Here is a 14,455-nt window from a genome sequence, read left to right as displayed (position 1 = left end):
AATCCCTTGTCGGTACTGTAATCTGTAGCTTACAATACAAACATCGAGAACATTACATAGTCACTACGTTATAACCTCATGGACTAGGTTTTCTAACATCTTATCTTTCTCGAATCCACTAATATCCTAAACTGATTCTGATTACAGTATCCATTAATAATTACTAACAGTAACATCTTTGCCCTCATCTAGAGCAATTCTATTACTGTAACTTACTTTTAGGTCCTCTTACTTTAAATTAAGTAGGCTTGCCAATTAGCTTTATAATTTATGGTATGTTAGAAAATACTTTTAGCTAACAATTCTTCCAAAATTAATGTCAATCATACTTGTTATTATAGTTATTATCCTAAAGGACTAGTCACTAATACATCAAAATTCATTCCCATGTAAAGGAATAACAACAGAACATATAGTTCTGACACTAACACACAACTAAGTAGTGCTGGGATCAAATAATAACTAATTGTTTCTTTTAAAAATTAAGAACTTACCAGCAGCTACATCTAAAGTTTCTGCTCTTTCTCCTTGGCGCATAGTGGACGCTCTGATTGGTGCGCTACTATATTCGGGTTAATTCACTGTGTTATAATGGTGAGGAGTACCAACTCTACTTCTATCTCGACTCTGACTGACGGTCTGTGAACTCCAGAAAGCAGATCGAGGTGCTCTAGTACAATCTTTAGCAAAGTGTCCAAGTTTTCCACAATTGTAGCAGGCTCCAGAGGCCCTTCGACAAATACCTCCTTGTAGCTTACCACAAACATGGCAGAAACGGGCAGAATAGGAACTTCTGGTTGTTCGACGACTAGATCTTGGTGTTCTCTGCCCTGATGATCTGCCTCTATCGTATCCCTGAGCTCGGGGTTCCTCAAATTCTTTTCTCTTCCTCAAATAACTGCTCGAGCTCTGACCCGTAGATTTCTCCCTCTTCTCTATTTCACACTGCCCTTGTGGGGGTTGGGTCTGTACTTGGGCTTGGGCTGACAGATTATCAGCCATTTGTTGGAAGAAAGTGGCCATTTGCTGGGCCATTTGTGCAGTAATTTATACTGGTAAAACTGGTATAGTCGAGCCTTCGACACTTTATGGAGCTGGGGCCTCAACTTGTACTTCTGCCATAACGGACTGTTCTATTGTCTCATTCTTCTCTTCCATATCTTTTCATAGGATTTTCTATTCCTGTACAACCAACATAAGGAGATTCCTCTCCATTAGTTCATATTTATGATGTAAATGTACTATATGTATCAAACATTTGAGCAGTTGTAGTTATTGACAAAAAGATTTCAAATTCACAGTTCAAAATTTACTTTAAAACCATTGCTCTGATACCACAAAACATGTCACACCCTACTCTCCCGTAAGATGTAACATGATCCCGTAGTACACCTAATGAATTACCGTACTTCGCCTACCGATAACCCATTAGATATACTATAAGGGATTTTAAAAACAATTTTTATGAAATTTAAATCATCGATTAAAATCTGGTGTTATAAAATTTTTTCAAAATTTCGGCAAAGTGTCGGCTATATTTTGAGAAAACAGTTATTCAATCCTGCAAAAGAAAATGCTCCCAATATGTTTTCTCAAATACAACTTCAATAACTTCATTTGCACTCATAATTCAAATCTCAATAATCAAATCAATCTCCTCATAAAGGAAACATTTCATTGATTACAAGACTCAAAATTAATATTACAAAACTATTCAGATAATTGAAATCCCAAACTTACATTTACAATAATTTACATTTAATTACATACCAAAATATTTTACAAGAGTTTTTATACAACTGCTCAAATAATTTACATACATATTATTACATGCATACATCAAAACCTATGTACATGGGTATACCTATAATATACCTGGAGCTGATATGAAAGTGTCTTCAAAGAAACTTACTCACTGCTCTATGCTCTTCTTACCTGCGACAGCATACAAAGCTATCGCTGAGTGGTGAACTCAGTGGTGCACAACTATAATTTAAAACATAGTACAATATACATTGACAAAATTTACAGTAAATAATTTGAAAATCTGAATACTCATCAAATTCCAAAACTCAAAATATTCATTGCCAATAATGTGAATCATTTGTATAAAATGACTTCGATCATGAAATTCAATTTATCAAATCATAACTAACCATTTAGGTAATTCTAACAAAATCAATTATACATAAATCATAATTGAAATCACAATTCTTTACCATTCAAAAGCCATTTTGTATCTCAAAAACCATGCTGTATCTCAAAAATCATTCTTTATCTCACTAACTATGCGAGACTAATCCAAAAGGGCCATATTCGATGTGATTCTAACTCCCTATGGTTGGGGAGGTCGAATCAGATTCTAAATCCCTATGGCCGGGGAGGTCGAATCATCATGCACAGTACCATCACAATAATGAATCTTCCGTAAGGGCCATAACGATAAAATAAACTTAGATCTAACCTCAAATCAGAGGAAAATCTAAGCTTGTGCACGTACCATGGTAATCAAAACACAACTAACTCCATTGTCTTCTCAACAAATGAGAGAGATGGGTAATAACCTAGTCAAGCATCTATAGTGAGATATAAAACAATATCACAATCCTTTTAGTGAGCATAAATCACAATATAATTCGATTCAAATTCAATTCTAACATCCAATAATTTTTATGCTCATCATAATTCAAATCATAAATTTGCATTTCTCCATGAAAATTACCATCACAATTCAAAACATGTTCTATCACAATTTTCCCCAAAACATAATTTATTCAATCCATAACAATGCTTAATACTTGTGGAAATACTATTTGACAAAGCTAAATTCATACATACTATAACAATTTTCAATAATCATTGAATTAAATCCGATGCTTGTTAAACATAATACATAAGAAAAATATGTCATTTAATCATATGTAATATTCAAACAAAATCAGTTAAAGACTAGTTGTGCACAAACCTCTGATAACTGTCTCTTGGCTCTGACTCAGTGTTTCCTTCCCCTTCCCTGAGTCTTTGCTAACTGAGAAACACAATTTGAAGTGTTTCAGTACTCATTTAAACTGTCTCTAACGATAATACTCGATAATTAATTCACTGAATTCTATTATTTGCTTAATCAACCTAATATATCGACCCTCAATGCGTTTTAGGTAAATTAGGTTTCAGTGTTACTAATATGTCACATTCGATAGTCTTTTAGGGTTGGTACATGTTATCAATTTCAGTTCCGTGTATACTGCATTTTCTTGCAATTTGCTAGATTCCGGGATACTAATTTGACCTAGCCAGACGACCTAGTTCTCTCAGTTTTTGGGTTTTGGTCAAAACTACAAACTTGTAGATCTATGTCTTATTGCACGTAGGGCAAAATTTCAGGTCATTCTGAGTTATGTAGACCAAGTTATGGTCATTTTACTATTGCTGGTCAAATTACATCAAAATTGGTCACTTTAGGTCATTTTAGGTCAATTTTGGTTCGGCCAGTTTTTGGACCCGAACTTGTGCAAGCTGTTTGACTTGCTTATGTTCATTTCTGGCCTTTGGTGTCTTCATAAGACTTGTAGATATGGGTCTTACCTATTCATGGTCAAAATTTCAGGTCAATTGGACCTGTTTTGAGTGAGTTATGGCCTAAACACTAACTGCTGACCAATTGGTAAATTTTCAGGCCTTTATTGCACTTAATCCGGATTTGGTCATTTTTCAAGCTACCTTGCAAGCAGAATTTTGGCAAGCTTCCTTCATGAAAGTTGGCACATTTTGTGTCTAGTCTCACCTACAATTGGTCTCATACCAATTGGAGCCACACACTTAAGGTTCTAGGCCTAAAACACAAACTGCCTTATTGCATTTCTTTCATACACATCAAGGATCACTTAACACTTACCAAACTCAACATTCAAGCCAATTCTGGTTGTACCATGACCTAAACATAATTCACAACATATTATAGGTCATTTTGGCAGCTTACAATTACATTCAACATACACCATAAAGTGCAGAATTTTTCAAACCAAATTTACAACAATTCAATCACCTAACCATAACACTTTTACATGTCCAACTTCACACCATCACACACATACCCAAACTGCCATAATAACCAACACAATTTAACATCATTATTCCATAAACCAAGCATGAATTCCAGCATTCTTCAAGAGTTAACAAACTGTCACAATGGTACACCTCCATAATTGTCTTCAAACTCAAAATTTTCACTTGGTCACCATTCCACATACATGAAGTTAACTTACCAAACTTTGAATCACATTAGCCAAAGTTAATTCTCCACAATACATGTAATTATATTTCATTTAGTGTACAATCCCATGGCTGTCCATTTAGACAATCACACATATAATTCCAAATTCAACAAAAATTTCCAATTCAAGTGTTCAATTTAACATACATCAATAACTAACTTAACTTTGATTTACTTTAATCAACACTAATACCCATCAAAATACATGTGAAAATAATTCAAATTCTTAAGTTGCCATGGCTGCCTAACTAGTGCATAACAACGATTCACCAAAATTTCAAAATCTCTCCATAAATCAAATGCCCATAACATCCTACTAACTTTAATGAAGCAATAAACCAAAAATACAAACTTAACACTTTAGAAATTCTTCAAAACCTCTCCAAAACTTGGTCTTCTTGCTGCCTATCTACTGCCCAAGGTGTGGTGATCACTTCTAATGAAGAAACCATAACCATTAGAAGCTTGGATCATGGATGCGTGGAGGACTTCAAGTTGCGGCCATGGAGTCCCATGGAGGATAAATTCGGCTGGTTTGAGAGGAGGTTGAAGATCAACTCATTTCTGCCCATTTTAGCTCTTAAGTGTCCCACAATTCTAAGTTAGTGGAGCACTAACCATTATTTAATATTAGTTTAACCTTAACTTTCCTTATTCCCACAATTAACTCCCCATTGTTGCTATTTACATTATGTACGACTAATTTAATTTTTCATTATTTTTTCCAAGTGTAATATCATGTATTTTTAATGGACATTTAGGTCAAAAGACAACTCGGGGTTTCAAATGACCACAATGCCCCTGTTCGGGTTACATTCCTGATTTTTCGGTAACATCGGGTTTTATTTGTTTTTCGATTTCTCACTTTTCTTTGTACTAATTAATTAATTTTTCTTTGATATTTCTAATGGCATTTATACTTCAATAGGGGTCTATTTAAGTCCTAAAAATATTTTTCAGGGTTTCCCGCAGTCTAGGGCTAGTCAACAGTCCACGCCGTGACTTCCCGGTGCGGTCACCCATCGCTAGGGTTCTCGGCTCGCTTAACTTGGTTATACTTTTTTGCTATTATTTTTCCTTTGTTTTTCTTGTATTTTCTTTTCTTGTATTTCATTATTTTATGTCTCCTCACTCATATCGAAGTGTAGTTCTAGGCATCCTAGCTGTCCAGACAACACTGGTCACCAGAACAGTAGAACGCACTACCGAACATAGGGGTGTTACAGGGGAGTTCCGAAAGGGACGTGATGCTAACTGTGGTTTCAAAACAATTTTAAAAAGTTTCCTAATCAACAATCACATTCGCAAACCAATAAACACATTCAAATTCATCATAAAACCCATATAGAGGTGGTAACACTCAAATTTCTCAAATGCACGAGAAAAACCATATCTCATTCAAATTAAACTCATTCAAATAAACTCATTCCAATCAATTTACAAGTTTAAAAACAAAGAAAAAGGGTAGTTGTGCACAAACCTTCAATGAACTACTTTCTCTTTACTTACTTCTCCTTGTCCATCCCAACCTCTTTTTCTACTGAAAATACACAAGTAGAATGTCTCAATATTCATATTAACTATTGCCAAAAACTCATTTCATAAATGTCTAATGCATCCCAAGTTAGCTTTACAAACTTTAAAGAGTTTTGGATTTTAGACATCTTGGTGCCCTAATATTTGAACCCAATTTTTACATAGTTCTAATCATAAGTTAATGAGGTATTCTTCACAAAAACTGTTCATCTAGGTCTTAAATTTATTTTCCTTTTTGAATCACCTAATTTGGAGCTTTATAGCTCAAGTTATGACTAAATCAATAGTTATTATTCATGTGGGCAGATTCAGGCAAATTTGTTAACTTAACTTTGCCCAGCAATTTGATTGAGTTAAGTTCATAATTTGGCATGAAGTTCTCCATATGAAATGTTCTACTATGTTTCAAGTTTATATTGAATCAAGAATCACCTAAATTGGAGTTTTCTAGAGTGAGTTATGACAATTCAAAATTTACTATTTACATGCACAATTTCTGCAGGTTCTAGGTTCTGGCAGATTGGTTAACCCAAATTTGCTCAGCAATTTAGTTGGGTTAAGTTCATAATTTGGTCTTAAGTTCTTCATATGAAATGTTCTACTATGTTTTAAGTTTTCATCGGTTCAAGAATCACCTAATTTAGGATTTTCTAGAGAGAGTTATGACAATGCAAAAATTTACTGTTTATGTGGTCTCACTGACAGTGTCCAAAATTTCCACCTCCAGGTTCAAGGCTCATTTAGAGTAGCTTATGGTCATTTTCTGAGCAAGATACCATGAAAATTCTTGCCCTATGTCTTAAGTTTTATTTTCAATTGGTTTCACACCAATTGGAGTTGTGTAGCTCAACTTATGAGCTGCTAAACACGCTGGACTCAGTGTCCAAAAATTCTGCCCTAAGGTTCAATTGCCATTTCCTTCAATTAGTTTCACTAACCAACCTCAATTCACATTTAAGTCATCCCAAATGACCATAATTTAACATTAAACACATCAATGGTACTTTCTAAAACGAAACCCCCAATTTTGCAAAACCCTAGTTTGTAATTTCCCTAATCCATACAACTCCATCAATTCCTTTCATCCAATTAATGTTAATTGACACTCAAGGCACCTCAAATGACCACAATTTGTCATTATAAACACTAATTACACTTCATACAATAAAAGCCCTAATTTTACATAAACTCTAATCTTCCATTTTTCAATTTATGCAAATCCCATGCAATCTCACTACCCTAATCATGCATACTACTTTAATTAAACTTGAATTCATCATCAATTAAATTAAAACACATAAAACCCTAAGTTTTCCCCAAATTGGCCAAAATCACACCTCTTCATACATAAATGATTCTCATGCTTTCTCATGTAATTTTTATCAAAATCTAACTTGATTCAAAGTTTGTATAACTAATTGAGCAAGAAATGAAACTTACCTCAAGGTCCAACTTCTAATCTTCAATTTCCCTTCCAAATTCCTTATTCTTCTCGCTTCAATCTCTCAATCAAAGGTTACTTTGGTGTTTTCTACCATTTAGATTGAGAACCCATGGATGAAAGGTGGGAAATCAAAAGCAGAGGGAGGTTGCAAATGGGGGAAATGAAGCAAAGAGAGAGAGAGAGAGAGAGAGAGAGAGAGAGAGAGAATGGGGAGGATGAGAGGAAATTGTCTTTTTGATATTTAGTGTAATTGTCTCCTTTATATATTTATCCCAAAATTTAATTTATTTTAATTATAAATTTTAATTTTTGTCATAAATGTAATTAAACTTAAAATTTATTTCTTTTCTTTTCTTTTCATTTTATGCTTCAATTTTTTTCTCAAAAATTTTCTTCATAATTCAATAAATTATTTTTCATTTAATTTAAATTGATGTTTTAGTCAAAAATCAACTCTTGAAGTAAATTGACCAAAATGCCCCTCATCGGGTCATAATCATTCTTTTTCATAATGCCCGATGAGTCCTTAGGTCTTTGGTGCACTTGAATTTTTATTGTGTCTATCTCAATTAATTTTCCCTTTAATTTTGGTCTTTAAGGTGTTTTTGAATAGTACTAGTCATAGACCAAAAAGGGTACTATTCAGAGCTTGGAGGTTCAGGGTGTTACATTTGATCTTAGCTATATTTCCATTTTCTTGCTCACCTATTACAACATATCCTTTTGACTCTTTGTAATATCTTATAACGATAAATTTCCTTCCCCTTGGACCTAGTCTTTGTAACATCCTCACTTACATAGTCCAGACGTTATCTTGCTTCGATGATCGATGTTGTGCAGGCATGACCAAAATGGGAACAAATTAGGTACGCATACTAGAAAGTCTAGAATAACATTTTGCTAATAGTGAGGATGTAACACATTCACTATAACAATTCAGTACATTATACTGTTCTGGTGACCAGTGTCGGTCTGGACAGCTAGAACGTTTGAAAAAATATTTAGACTAAAGTGAGGAGTCATAAATAACTCAAATATTAATAAGAAAAATTAAGAAAAAATTTTAGAAATAAAATACAACCAAGTTAAATGAGCCGGTGCCCTAGCGATGGGTAACCTAGTGGGAAGTTACGGTCCTCGCAGCTAGAAGCCCTAAACCCGAAAGAAAATTCATAAAATAATTTTTGGGACTCCAGAGAAGAGTCATTGAGATTTCTATGGCATTAGAATGCCAAGAAAAGGTTTAGAAAAATTTTTTGATCGGTACAGACAATTTTAGTCTGTTAAGCCAAACAGAGGGCATTTTCGTCATTTCATCTTCAGAGATGATTTTTGGCCGACTTGTCCAGTTAAGTAAATAAATATTATGACATAAAATATGAATAAATATTGCTAAAAATTAAATTGAAAATGAATAGAAAAGAAAAGAAAAAGAAAATGAAAGAAAATACTTAATTATGACATCATATGATGTCATTAAGAACCTATCCACCAATCACAATTAAGCACCACTTAATTAATTAATAAAAGAGGATAAATGAGACCAAAAATTGAAAAAAATATTCTGCTCCTTTCTTCCTCAAAGTTGTCGCACCACCATGGAAGAGTTCCTCTTCCATTTTTCAAGCTTGAATTTCCACCCTTCCTCACCCTAAAAGCCCTAACCACCTTCACTAAAAATTACACCCACACTAAGGAGAAGTGTTTGGTTGCCAAGAAATTTGAAGAAAGTGAAAAAAAATTCTAAGGTTTCAATAAGCCAAGAGAGTGGTTAAAGAGGTTAGTGCACTAACCATACCCTTTATCTTTTCTAAGCATGAAAAGCATGCTTGATTAAGTTGACATGGCATGAAAAGAAAATAAAATTTGGAATATGTTGAAGTTTTAATTTGTGGCAGCCCTAGGAAGTAAATGAATTTGATGGTTTTGATGATTTTGTTTTAGTTAGTAAAGTTGATTAATGAAGTTTAAGGCATTAGAAATCAAATTGCATGGATGTATGATTGAGATTGAAATTATAAGTTAGGGTTTTGACCTAACTTAGTTTTTGTATTATTGCTTGGAATTTGATGATGTTGAGATGATTTAATGACCATTAGAAATGCCAAATATGTCAAATGAAGTTTGTGGAGTTGGGAGAATTGAATTTGGGAGTGTTGATTCTTAAGTAGGAAATTTGGACCTTTGAGTCCAGTGTATTGTTTGAGGCATAAATGGAGTTGTATAGGTTCAATTGGTGCAAGGCCAATTGGACATGAAACTAGACACATAATGTTACAATTTTAGTGAAAAAACCTTGCCTAGAAAACCAGACCAAGTTGACCTAAAAATTGCCGTAATCCGGGTGACCAACATGCTATCCCTGGAAAATGACCAAATGAACAGTATTTGTTCAAATGGTCATAACTTAGTGTAGAAAAATTCATTATAACACCCCTATTTGCATAGCTTGGTATATTTCACTATTCCGGTGACCGGTGTTGGTCCGAATAATTAAGGGGATTAGAAACACACTTAAGACAACTAGATAAGCCCTGAACACAAATAATTAGTAATTGCCAATTAGTTAAGTATAAATAAGAAAAACAGAACATAAGAAGTTAAATGAGCCGAGAGTCACAGCGAAGGCTATGTAAAATATTTGCAAAAATTTTTTTTTTTTTTTTTGGTCATGCGGAAGTGCATAAGTTATGCACTCTCCTTATGCAAGTCTCAGCAGGTTTTAACTTTTCCAGAACATGTGCATAAGTAGGGTGCATAAGCCGTGCGGTTCTGCATGAGTGGCAATAAGGGTTGCAATTTTTTTTTTTTTTTTGGTCATGCGGAAGTGCATAAGTTATGCACTCTCCTTATGCACTCTTTGGTGGGTTTTGAAATTCAGAGTCTTTGGTTATGCAGAAGTGCATAAGCTATGCACATTGCTTATGCAGGTCTCGGCAACTTTTGGAATTTTCTGATTTCTGGTCATGCAGAAGTGCATAGGCTATGCACTCTGCTTATGCACCCTCGCGATTGGAAATTCGAGTTTTTGGTTATGCGTATGCATAACTTATGCACCTTCCTTATGCACCTCGGCAGTTTGAATTTTTGGAGTTTCGGTCATGCGTATGCATAGGCTATGCACTCTGCTTATGCACCCTCGCGCATTGGAAATTGAGTTTTTGGTTATGCGTAGTGCATAACTTATGCACCTTCCTTATGCACCCTCGGCAGTTTGAATTTTTGGAGTTTCTGGTCATGCAGAAGTGCATAGGCTATGCACTCTGCTTATGCAGACTTCGGCAGAGAGAGAAAATGCAGAATTTTTGGTTATGCAAATGTGCATAAGTCATGCACTCACCTTATGCAAGTTTTGACAGATATGAAATTTGACAAAATGAGGTTATGCAGAAGTGCATAAGCTATGCACTCTCCTTATGCACTTGCAATAAAGGTGGAAAATGGCAAGAATTGTGGTTATGCAGGATTGCATAAGCTATGCAGTTGCTTATGCACAAGTTAGCAAGATCAAGAATGCAATAGAACATGGATTGCAAGTGTGAAAAATACCCTAGAATGAGGAAATATAATTCCATGAAGCATAAACCATGAGAAGTTTCACCAAAAACACATCAATATATACAAAGTATATCAAAAAGGCATCACACAAGCATGTAAAAATGGATCCTACATAAAAGACCTTTGAGAACTATGCCATTTTAAGACAAATTCTGCAAATCAACATTTAGCACATAAAACTCCATAAAATTTGCATGAAGTTGCATCTAACCACAAATGATGAAATGAAGTCTCCAAGTTTTGCCAAGAAAATGCAGCATTTTTACCTTGAATCCTACAACCCAAAGAAGCTCAAAACTGCAAAAATAACTCACTTACCACCATATTAAGATTAAAATCACACATACTTAAAAGTCTCACACCCAACCTCACCAAAAACACAAGCCATCTGCTGCAAACACCCTCTTTGCTGCAGAATTTCTTCTTCCTCTCTGCATAAACCAGATTGCAGCTCAAGAACAGAATCTATCTGCTGCAGACTTTTCCTTTTCTGCAGATTGCATTTTTCCTCTGCAATAACCAGATTGCAGCTCCCAATAGTTCACCAGCCTTTCTTCATTGATATACATCTACAAGGGACAAGATTTAATAATGTCAAAAATTGAATTTGAGGAAATTTAAGATAAAAACAAAATTAATGAAAATGAAAGTAAATCAACAAAAGCAAAATAAAAGGACTTGGGGTGCCTCCCAAGAGTGCTAATTTATAGTCCTTAGCTGGACTCTTTTCATGTTTCATGGTGGCTGAAATTGGAATTTATTGCCTCTGTTTCCAATAGGTGCTTCAATGAATCTATACTTCATTTTCTTTCCATCATATGAGAAGATCCTTGTTGCTTTGTCTAAAAATCCGACCATTTCTTTCTTGACAACCTTTGGTGCATCTTTTTCTTTGAGAGATGGTTGCTTTACTTCACTTTTCTCCACTTGCTCAACTTGAAAGATTGGTGCCATAGGACAAGGTGGATTACTATTCAAATCTTGTGCAAATGCAGCCTCTTTTGGATTTTCATCATTGATACTCCCTTCATGGATAAGACAACTTTCAAGAGAAGCCTTCGGATAGCTCTTTCTAAAGTGCTCTTTTACTAACTCATCAACTATATCAATTCTCAAACAAGAGTCTACATCTTCATGTTGCTTCTTCTTATCATTGAAAAAATTGAAGACTAACTCATCCACTCCGATTATAAGACTAATCTTTTAACCTTTCACGTCAATCAAAGCACCACCAGAGCTGTAAAAGGCCTCCCAAAATGATTGGCATATGAGAATCCTCTTCCATGTCCAAAATGACAAAGTCAATCGGGATGTAAAATTTTCCAACCTTCAATGGTATATTTTCCAAGATCCCTTCGATATTTAATTGATCCATTCGCCCAAGAGAAATGTGGGTTGGCTTAAGATCTCCCATGTTAAGCTTCTCATAGATGGAGAGGTGCATAAGGCTTACACTAGCCCCTAAATCACATAAAGCTTTTATAGAACATGATTCCCCAATATGGCATGGAATTGAAAAACTCCCTGGATCCTTGAGCTTTGGAGGAAGTTTCCTTTGGAGGATAGCACTGCATTCCTCAGTTAAGGCTACAGTCTCATAATCTTCAAGTCTTCTTTTGTTTGAGAGAATTTCTTTCAAAAACTTAGCATAAGAAGGCATTTGGGAAAGAGCATCGATAAAAGGCACATTTATATATAGCTTCTTCAAAACCTCTAAGAACTTCCTAAATTGCTTATCAAGCTTGGCTTTTTGAAATCTCTGTGGAAAGGGAAGCTGTGGCTTGTAAGGCTCTGGAGGTATATATTTCTCTTCTTTCTCCAACCTCCTCTTTACCTTTTCTTGCACTCCTTTTTCACTCTTTTGTTTTTCATCTCCCTCAAAATCTTCCTCATTTTCTCTCTTCTCAACTTTTTCACTCTTCTCATTATGCACTATTTTACCACTCCTCAGTGTGATGGCATGACATTGCTCCCTTGGATTTTCTGTTTGACTAGGAAGTTTCCCCATAGAATTTGTACTTGATGAGCATGCTTGTTGTGCAACTGATTTTCCAAAGATCCTATTGTGTGTTTGCATTTGTTCCAGCCTTGCTTTCATCTCTCTCAACTCTTCATCACGCTTAATTTGATTAGCAAGACTTTGTTGTAATAAAGCCTCTGTGGTGGAACTTTGTTCTTCTTTGTCTTGGTAAAGGTGCGATTTGCATTCTTTTTGAAAACTAGGTGGTGGTTGCCTAGGTTGTTGGTATTGATGCTCTTGTTGTTGTGATGGAAAGTTCGAGTTGAAGCTTGATTTTGCTGATTCTCCCATGAAAAATTGGGATTATTCCTCCAAGCATATGAAGGATAATCTACACCACAGCTCATTGTTCCTTCTGCATAAGTAACTTGTTGAGAACTTCCAGAGCATGATGATGAACTGACTAGCATACTTAAATCGTCCATTTTCTTAGCAAGGACATTAGTGAGTGCATCAAATTTGGCATTGATCATGTTGAATGGATCAAGCTCATACATTCCAAAGAACTTGCCTTTTTGAGTTGGAGTTGACCCTCTTGGACTACTCCATAGATGATTCGTTTTGCTATTTTCTCTAATAACTCATAAGCTTCATCTTCATGCTTAATGATGAATTCTCCGATTTGAGCATCAATGATCCCTCTAATAGCAGGAGTGACATTTGTGTAAAAATTCTGGTTTATCATCCATTTGGGAATGGCATGATGTGGACATTGTCTCTCCAACTCCTTCCATCTCATCCATGACTCATAAAGAGTCTCATCTTCTCTTGGTCTAAAAGCAATCATTTGATTCCTCAACTCTTGAGTTTTTCCAGGTGGAAAGTATTGGGCAAGAAATGCATCAGTGAGCTGCTCCCAATTTGTAATTGAGTTGTGAGGTAAAGAATCAAGCCAATCCAATGCTCTATCTTTCAAAGAGAATGGAAACAATTTTAGCCTTGCTGCATCATCAGATACTCCAGGTTGTTTTTGCATGTCACAAATCATAGCAAACTTCTTCAGATGTGTGTGTGGATTTTCAGAAGGATGACCCCCAAATTGAGAATTCTGAATCATTTGAAGGACCCCAAAATCCATCTTGTAACTATTTGCATCAATCCTTGGTCTTGCTATGCTCTCTCTCAAGTCATCAAAACGTGGAAAAGCATGATCCATCATACTTCCCCTAGGCACGTTTGCATTAACAACTTCTTCCCCTTGGGCTTCATTTTCATTGTTTTGACCATTTCCAGCATTACCAACACCAATTCTAATTCTTTCATCAGCCATGTCTGCTTCTAATTCAGTTTCTCTCAAAGCTTCCTTCCTTCTTCTGGTTTCTTTCTTGTTGGCCTTGCAAAATTTCTCTATTTCAGGATTGAACAATAAGGATGTATCACTTGTGCTTCTAGCTCTTCCCATAAAAGATTAAAAGTACCTGAAAAAGAACAAACAAACACAAAATGAAAAGATAACAAAGATAAAACTAAAAACAACTAAAATGATCAAGAATTCAATCTTAAACAAACAACTCCCCGGCAACGGCGCCAAAAACTTGATGCGTCCCAACCGCAAGTGCACGGGTCGTACAAGTAGTATAGAAAAATATCGATCCCACGAGGAGTTGTGTTAATGATTGAATTT

The 14,455-nt window shown here is 35.2% G+C and overlaps 1 non-coding gene across 1 annotated transcript; it reads left to right on the top strand.

The window, feature by feature from the left end:
- The first annotated feature begins 13,526 nt into the window (after positions 1-13,526).
- On the top strand, positions 13,527-13,634 carry LOC131182696 (small nucleolar RNA R71). Its single transcript, XR_009150957.1, has one exon. It is a non-coding gene; the product is annotated as a small nucleolar RNA R71 (small nucleolar RNA).
- Positions 13,635-14,455: the final 821 nt, after the last annotated feature.

This window comes from Hevea brasiliensis, chromosome 8 (genome assembly GCF_030052815.1).
Source record: "Hevea brasiliensis isolate MT/VB/25A 57/8 chromosome 8, ASM3005281v1, whole genome shotgun sequence".
Lineage (NCBI taxonomy): Eukaryota > Viridiplantae > Streptophyta > Magnoliopsida > Malpighiales > Euphorbiaceae > Hevea > Hevea brasiliensis.
The sequence above is the reverse complement of the archived record's forward strand: the minus strand, read 5'-3'. Positions and strand labels throughout refer to the sequence as shown.